The sequence below is a fragment of the Citrus sinensis genome, chromosome 5 (genome assembly GCF_022201045.2).
Source record: "Citrus sinensis cultivar Valencia sweet orange chromosome 5, DVS_A1.0, whole genome shotgun sequence".
NCBI lineage: Eukaryota > Viridiplantae > Streptophyta > Magnoliopsida > Sapindales > Rutaceae > Citrus > Citrus sinensis.
This window is the reverse complement of record NC_068560.1, coordinates 28,391,155-28,398,329: the sequence shown is the minus strand read 5'-3', so window position 1 is coordinate 28,398,329 and position 7,175 is coordinate 28,391,155. Positions and strand designations below refer to the sequence as shown.

Here is a 7,175-nt window from a genome sequence, read left to right as displayed (position 1 = left end):
CTTGTGTTTGTTTATTGTGTTATTTGATTATGATAATCAAATCCTATAAAAGATGGTGAATCGGTGGGTCTATAAAGTTTACATAAAAATGAGGCAAATTTAGTTATTAGCTGTTAACATACCAGTAAATGTAACATTGATTGAATAAAACAAATTTCAAATTACCTTTAGTTAAACGTTTTTAATATGATGTCGTGAAGCTTAGAATATACATGCATCATGATAAGGTTCTGAGGACCGTACGTCGTATTGAGAAAATCACTGAACTAAAGCTCTGGTGGCTGATCAAATTATTATTTATTTTTTTTAATAAAATGACTGACGGTATACATAATTCCAAAACCAGCTAGTGTGCATCTTCTATCAAACTTTCCCTCTGCAATTCCTTTCTCCATCAAAAACTTTTATTTATTTTTTTCAAAATTGTTTCCAATGCGAAATTTTTATTATTTTGAATAGTAATATGTATTTGTATAAGTAACGTTTATAAATTTTATTCTATATGTTTAATTTTATGAATGAAGTGAACTTATATTACAAATGGATTTGATTTTACTTTCAACTTTATATTAAATATCAAATACAAAAAATACGTATTTTTTTAGTTAACCAAAAAAAAAAACACTCAATTATTTTCTCATGTTTCATTTCCAGTACTTATAACCAAACAATAAATGGAATCTCATCCCTCTCTCTAATTATTCCATTTGTTTCTCCTTTTATTTCTCTATTCCTTTCTATTTTTCCAACCAAATTGTGTTAATGCGAAAAAGGAATGCGAAATGCGTGAAAGAGAAGGCGAGAGGCGTGAAATTCGTTCCAAGCTTTCAATTACAGAATGTTTTTGGGTTAATTTTATTTCAGCGGTACATAAAAAAATTTTCCCTCTAAAATAAAAAAAGGGGATTGAAGAGATGAATTTTGAATTATTTTGATTTACCGCACTTTTTGGGCGCCCATTTTGCCACTATTTGATATTTTAATTGTAAAACCTCCTATTTATACTTTAATTTTTTTAAACCTTTTTCATTGTATTTCATAAATTTATATTTCATAAACTTGCTTATTAGGTTAGACCTGAAACACCAAGCTCAGACTCAAGTCAGGCTTTTTGAAAGACCCATTAAACTTTTTAGATGACAAAATCTTATTGGTTGAGCAGGCCTTTTTTTTTTTTTATATGATAAGGTGATGAATTCAGCCTACATAAGTTTTTCTTTTTTGAGCATATGAATTTATTGATGTGGCAACATAAAATAAATAAAATAGTAAATTTTATTTGATAGAATTTTGTCGTTGACTTATCAAAGATATATTCACAAAAATCAGTTAAGTCATTGAAATCTTTTAAAACTATGTCATTTTCAATGCCTAAGTGGAATTAAAAATTTAAAAAGAAAGTTCATCGATAGAATTATGTCAAAAAAATTAAAATCTTTAAAACACATTTTTGTAAAATATTAAAATGCGAGATTTTATTTAAGTGTTTTGATAGTATTCTATCAAGAATCACTTAATTTACTATTAGTGACAGAATTTTGTAACTATTTTCTTATAGAATAATCAAAATTTCAAGGCCACTAAAATTTTGAAACAATGGTGTTTGCCGCATTAGGAAAAGAATATATCTATCACAAAATATTAGACACATACACTATCATGTGAAAAAGCATTCTGTCAAAGAAATTCAGTTTTGTAGTAGTGGGATTGGCTTAATCTTCAGCGTAATACATAATGTTGGAATATTTATCGGTTGCCATTTATTTCTTTGCATATTAATTTTGTTGGATTAGAAAGCAACTAATCAATTGCGGGTGATGTGAAATGCCAACTAGGGTAGTGATTTAATGAAAATCATATGTATCGAAAAAAATGAAAAGATGTCATAAACTAGAACAAAAATATAATCATATTCAAGTAAACTTAATAGATAAACCCTAAGTTCGTGCACGAGAGTTGAACTCTATGAATTTTAATCTCAATAATTCGATGCATACAAATATTATTGTATCAATATTTATGAAAGAAATTGTATTAAAATTAAATTGTATGTTGAGTATTGATCTGGTCGTCTCCTTATGTTTAGATATCTTAATATTAAATCGATATATGTTGTATCGTTGGTTGATTAAATGTCATATCATTTAAAGTATATCCTTAACTAACAGAATTAATAGCATAAATAATTTATATCAAGAAGTCTTTGACTACGTAATGTAAATAAGATTTGTAGCTTTAAGAAGAAACACAATATTTCAAACGCAAAATAGACTAATAGTAACTATCATATTATCATTCTTGTTTTTTAAATCTGAATAATTGAGAATGCAATTTTAGAAGTCAACTTTAATGAGATCGCATACCAATTCCAATATTTAATCAAATCTTGACCGTCCCTCAATCAATCAACAGTGGGAAACAATTAGTGGATCCACATATGAGCCATGACTGAGTACAATAATGGCAATGATTTAATTAAATATTATATTAAAATAGAATAATTGATACTATTCTTAGTTAGGTTACATTATAATCTTTAATAGACTTCTAAGCATTGCAATTAAAATTAAAAATTGTGGCGTGGCTACATGTTATGTCTATTGATGAAGTCACAAAAGATTGACCAAGACAGAGATAATTTCCCTAATCTGATTTGGTTTCTACTGAGCAAGGTTGCACATATTTTGATGATACCATGGGTTACGTTATATTTGTTAGACTGACCAAGTTCATGACAGTGACTCCCGAAGCCACACACTAACTCAACGGTAATTTTAGAATATTATCAAAATACTTGGGGTATTTATTATATCTATTAAAAATCCACAATTCCAAATCTATTAATTCCATACGATAAAAAAGAAATTGATTTTGGATAGAAATATTTCATTTGATAGAACCATTGTACTGGCTGTGATTACGGAACTTTAAGAAAGCCAATAGATGATCATATTTAATTGAAAAATTTTAACTATTTATCAGTGTCTAAATTATGCCCTCAATGATTTAGTCAAATAATTTTCAAGTACTTTTATTTAACAAGCTAATAGATTTTGAATTTTAAGGGAGGTAAAGGCTAAAAAAAATCGATTTAGATTTAATCCACTCTCCAATCTTTTAAAAAATGAACTTAAAAAAAATACCTAAATTGTAGGGAGGAGAGAGAGAGAGTAGTATATAAAAAGAACTTTTTATGTAGCGTTTAGTTTAGATAAGTATATTTTATTACACTTTTTGTTATTATTCAAAAAACCTCATTCTTATGTACCACTTAGCTCACATGGGTAGGAGAAAATTAAGTTACCATTCAATTATACTATAATTAACTTTTAAAAAAAAATCTCATTATTGACTTATGTATGATACATAATTTTCTTATTGTTGGTCATGAATAATTTGCTTATATGATCATATTGTTGGTACGAATTTCTTTGCTTCACTAAGGAAAGACTTTGAGTTTGGACATAATTTTTTTTCGAACTGAAGATGGATCTCAAATTTCTTACCTTACCATATACAAAGAGAAAGAATTTTTAAGAATTTATAAGTCTTAGATAGTTGCGTATAATTTATTTTACTTGTTAATTTTTACAATTATATTATTTCATTTCGATCAAGTTATGTATATCTAATCTTATACAAATAATTTTTCTCTTACGTGCACTAAATAATTTTTTTGTGTAGCGTAAAAGATTTTATTCATAATTTGACCGGTTTTGTTACCTTGCAAAATAAGGTAACAAATATAAGTAAATAACAATTGTTTGATAAAAATCTAATGGCTGCGGAAATATAAGATAAAAATAGTTAAATTTGGGGAGAGTTGGAAATCGGTAACAAGTGTATTATGTTCGTTGCCTAATTTGACAACTTAGAAGTATATTTTAATCTTAATAATAATAAAAAAGGAAATACATTTAGTAAACCTACCCACGCGCATCAAATGCGTGTGAAAATAAAATACCTACACATAAGAAGACAATTTGACAACGCTCAACGTGCTGCAATGCAATCTTTTCATTCCAATTCGATTCGTTGGATAAAACTTAAAACAAAATGTCGACTCAAAACAAATCTTTCAACTTTCAACAAAGACGTGAAGCAAAATTCAATCAAATGGCTGCAGCTTCATCATCATCTTCTTCTAACAAACCCACAAATTTCAGTCAAAAGCTCTTCATAATCTCTCTTCTTCTCCTCTCCTTCTCGCTTTTCCTTGTCGTTTTGTCGTTCAAACCTAAACAACAACCCCATTTGGCTTACGAGCCAAATAATAAATATAATACTAACCACTTAATACACAGACCCAAATGGCTCGATATTGTCGAAAAACACATCAACGGTCACAAAATTAAAGTTGGTTTAGTAAATATAAACGACGACGATGATGATGGCGTACGTGGTGACATGCATGTTGAAACTGTTCACGTACGTTTCGACCATGTGGGTGAGGATAAAAAGTGGGAAGACTTTTCCCGGAGTGGATTGATGAAGATCACAAATGGGCCCCACCGGCGTGCCCGGATATACCCATGCCGGCGCAGGATTACCGGTACCTCGACGTGATAGTGGCTAGAGTTCCCTGCCGAGGAGATGGAGATGCAGGTGGTGGGATGAGGGATGTGTTTAGGTTGCAAGTGAATCTCGTGGTGGCGAATCTAGCGGTGGAGAGTGGGTGGTTGAAACCTGATGTTGATCGGGCGGTGTACGTTGTCTTTGTGGGTTCTTGTGGGGCCATGGTGGAGATGTTCAGGTGTGATGATCTTGTGGAGCATGCAGGGGATTATCGGGTTTATAAGCCTGACTTGAGGAGGTTGAAACATAAAGTATTGATGCCTGTTGGGTCATGCCAAATTGCTCCTGCTTTTGCTCAAACTCGTGAGTTTTGCTTCTTTTTTTTTTTTTTTCCTGGTTTCTCGAAAACATTTTGTTTGTGTTTTAGATAGCGAGTAGTTTGGAAACTGAAGAAAATTTGGTCATCTGAACAATTTTCTAACCAAATGCTAACTTACTGTTTGTACTCAGTTCCAAGAATTTTACAATGTTATATGCATTAAAATGTGACTTAAAATTTCGTAAAAATCTTTATGAATCTGTAGTTGTTGTTCTTGTTGCTTGTCATATTTCTTGATTATTTACGAAGTAGTATTTAAGCTCTTATTGTTATTTTTTTTTCCCTACTTTAATGGTCGCTTATATAGGCGAATCTATAGTGAGAATGAAAATATTATGATTTTAATCGATATGTTTTGGAGTTTATTCTAGAGGATAGAGTCTTAAATTTTAATGAAAGCTTGTTGCATATAAAAAAATATAAAATGTTCACAAGAAATGGATGCAGGAGATTTTATTTAATTTTTCTTCGGAAATTTGAGGTGTTCTGAGGAAAAAAAAAAAAAAGATTAGTGGGTGATTTATCTGGTCATGGCGGCTCATTAATTTACTGCTTTCTTTAGTTTCAAGTTTTAGTAAATTATTCGTTCAGCATTTATAAATGAGACAAATCCAAATTAAATATGCACAACTCGTGCACAGGTGTAATTGGTTTAAATTTGACCGGTTCTTCAATTTTGATATCCTTAAAGAGTTGTAATAATCTACAGACACAGAATGTATACAGGCAGCAGTCATGATTCTGATTGTGTGAAAATTTGGCAAGGTATCAAAATTTGGTAACTCAGCCAACATAAATCAATTTCCTAATTAAGACTTATGTGGCATTAGAGAATTGCACTTTCAATTTCCGTGAAAGTATTACCTAATCCGGACGCCACGACTTCTTCAAAACCTTCATATGTAATTCATTTTTCTTAATTTTGCAAAATTAACCTAAAATTAATATTTGAGTGCTTTTATTTTGATTTACAGGCAAAGAAATATGGAGATATTTTATGTCACAAGCAAGACTAGCAAAACTGAACTACACAACGTACCATCAAACAGAAGCTTATGTAACCATCCTACATTCATCAGAAGCCTATGTATGTGGTGCAATAGCTTTAGCGCAAAGCATAATCCAAACAAACTCGACTAGAGATCTCGTTGTCCTTCATGATAAATCAATAAGTGGCAAGTCTCTCCGCGGCCTGAGAGCTGCCGGATGGAAAACCAAGTGGATTTCGCGCATACGTAGCCCCTTTGCAAAGAAAGATTCATACAATGAGTGGAATTATAGCAAGCTTAGAGTATGGCAACTCACTGAATATGATAAAATTATCTTCATTGATTCTGATCTTTTAGTACTCAAAAACATCGATGAGTTCTTCTTTTACCCTGAATTATCAGCAGCAGGTAATGACAAAGTGTTGTTCAATTCTGGGGTGATGGTGATTGAGCCATCATTGTGCAAGTTTGAAGATATGATGCTCAAAAGCTTTAAGGTTTTGTCATACAATGGAGGTGACCAGGGATTTCTTAACGAAGTGTTCACATGGTGGCATAGGTTGCCTAAGAAAATAAACCATTTGAAGGTGTTTTCAAAGCAAGGCGATAAGGAACATCAAGTGGGTGATGGTCTTTATGCAATTCATTATCTGGGGTTAAAGCCATGGATGTGTTACAAGGACTATGATTGCAATTGGGACATGGTGAGTCGCCATGTATTTGCCAGTGATTCAGCTCATAAGAAATGGTGGCAAGTTTATGATGCAATGCCTAAGAAATTGCAACGGTACTGTGCATTAACAAAGCATATGGATAAAAGGATTAAGAAATGGAGAAGAATTGCTGAGAATGCAAGTTTGGCTAATGGGCACTGGAAGATTAAGCCGAAAGATCCCAGGCAATATCATATTGTTGATAACAAATGAAGGGCGAGTGAAATTCTTTTAATTTTTTTTAATATAGCATCATTATTTATGTTGTTTGTTCTGATCAAGAAAACTGAAAGCAAGGAAATACAATAATACAAGATTGAGTAGCAAAATTTCATAATTGTATGGTTTAGCAACAAATCCTGACACGTCATAACTTGAAAAGTTCAAGACGTGGATAACATAATCAGGCTATCAAATTTCTTGCAAAATGCATTACACAATAATTTCAGGACCAGTTTCGTATTTGTTTCCACTAAAAAATATATGATTTCCCACTAGTGTGTGCATCTTCCATCAAACTTTCCCTGCTTAATTTCATTCTCCATCAAACAGATTTATTTTATTTTTTTAACTTTTTGC

General features: G+C 31.2%; 1 pseudogene; it reads left to right on the top strand.

Annotated features, from left to right (window-relative positions):
• The first annotated feature begins 3,993 nt into the window (after positions 1-3,993).
• On the top strand, positions 3,994-6,906 carry LOC127902155 (putative UDP-glucuronate:xylan alpha-glucuronosyltransferase 4; annotated as a pseudogene).
• Positions 6,907-7,175: the final 269 nt, after the last annotated feature.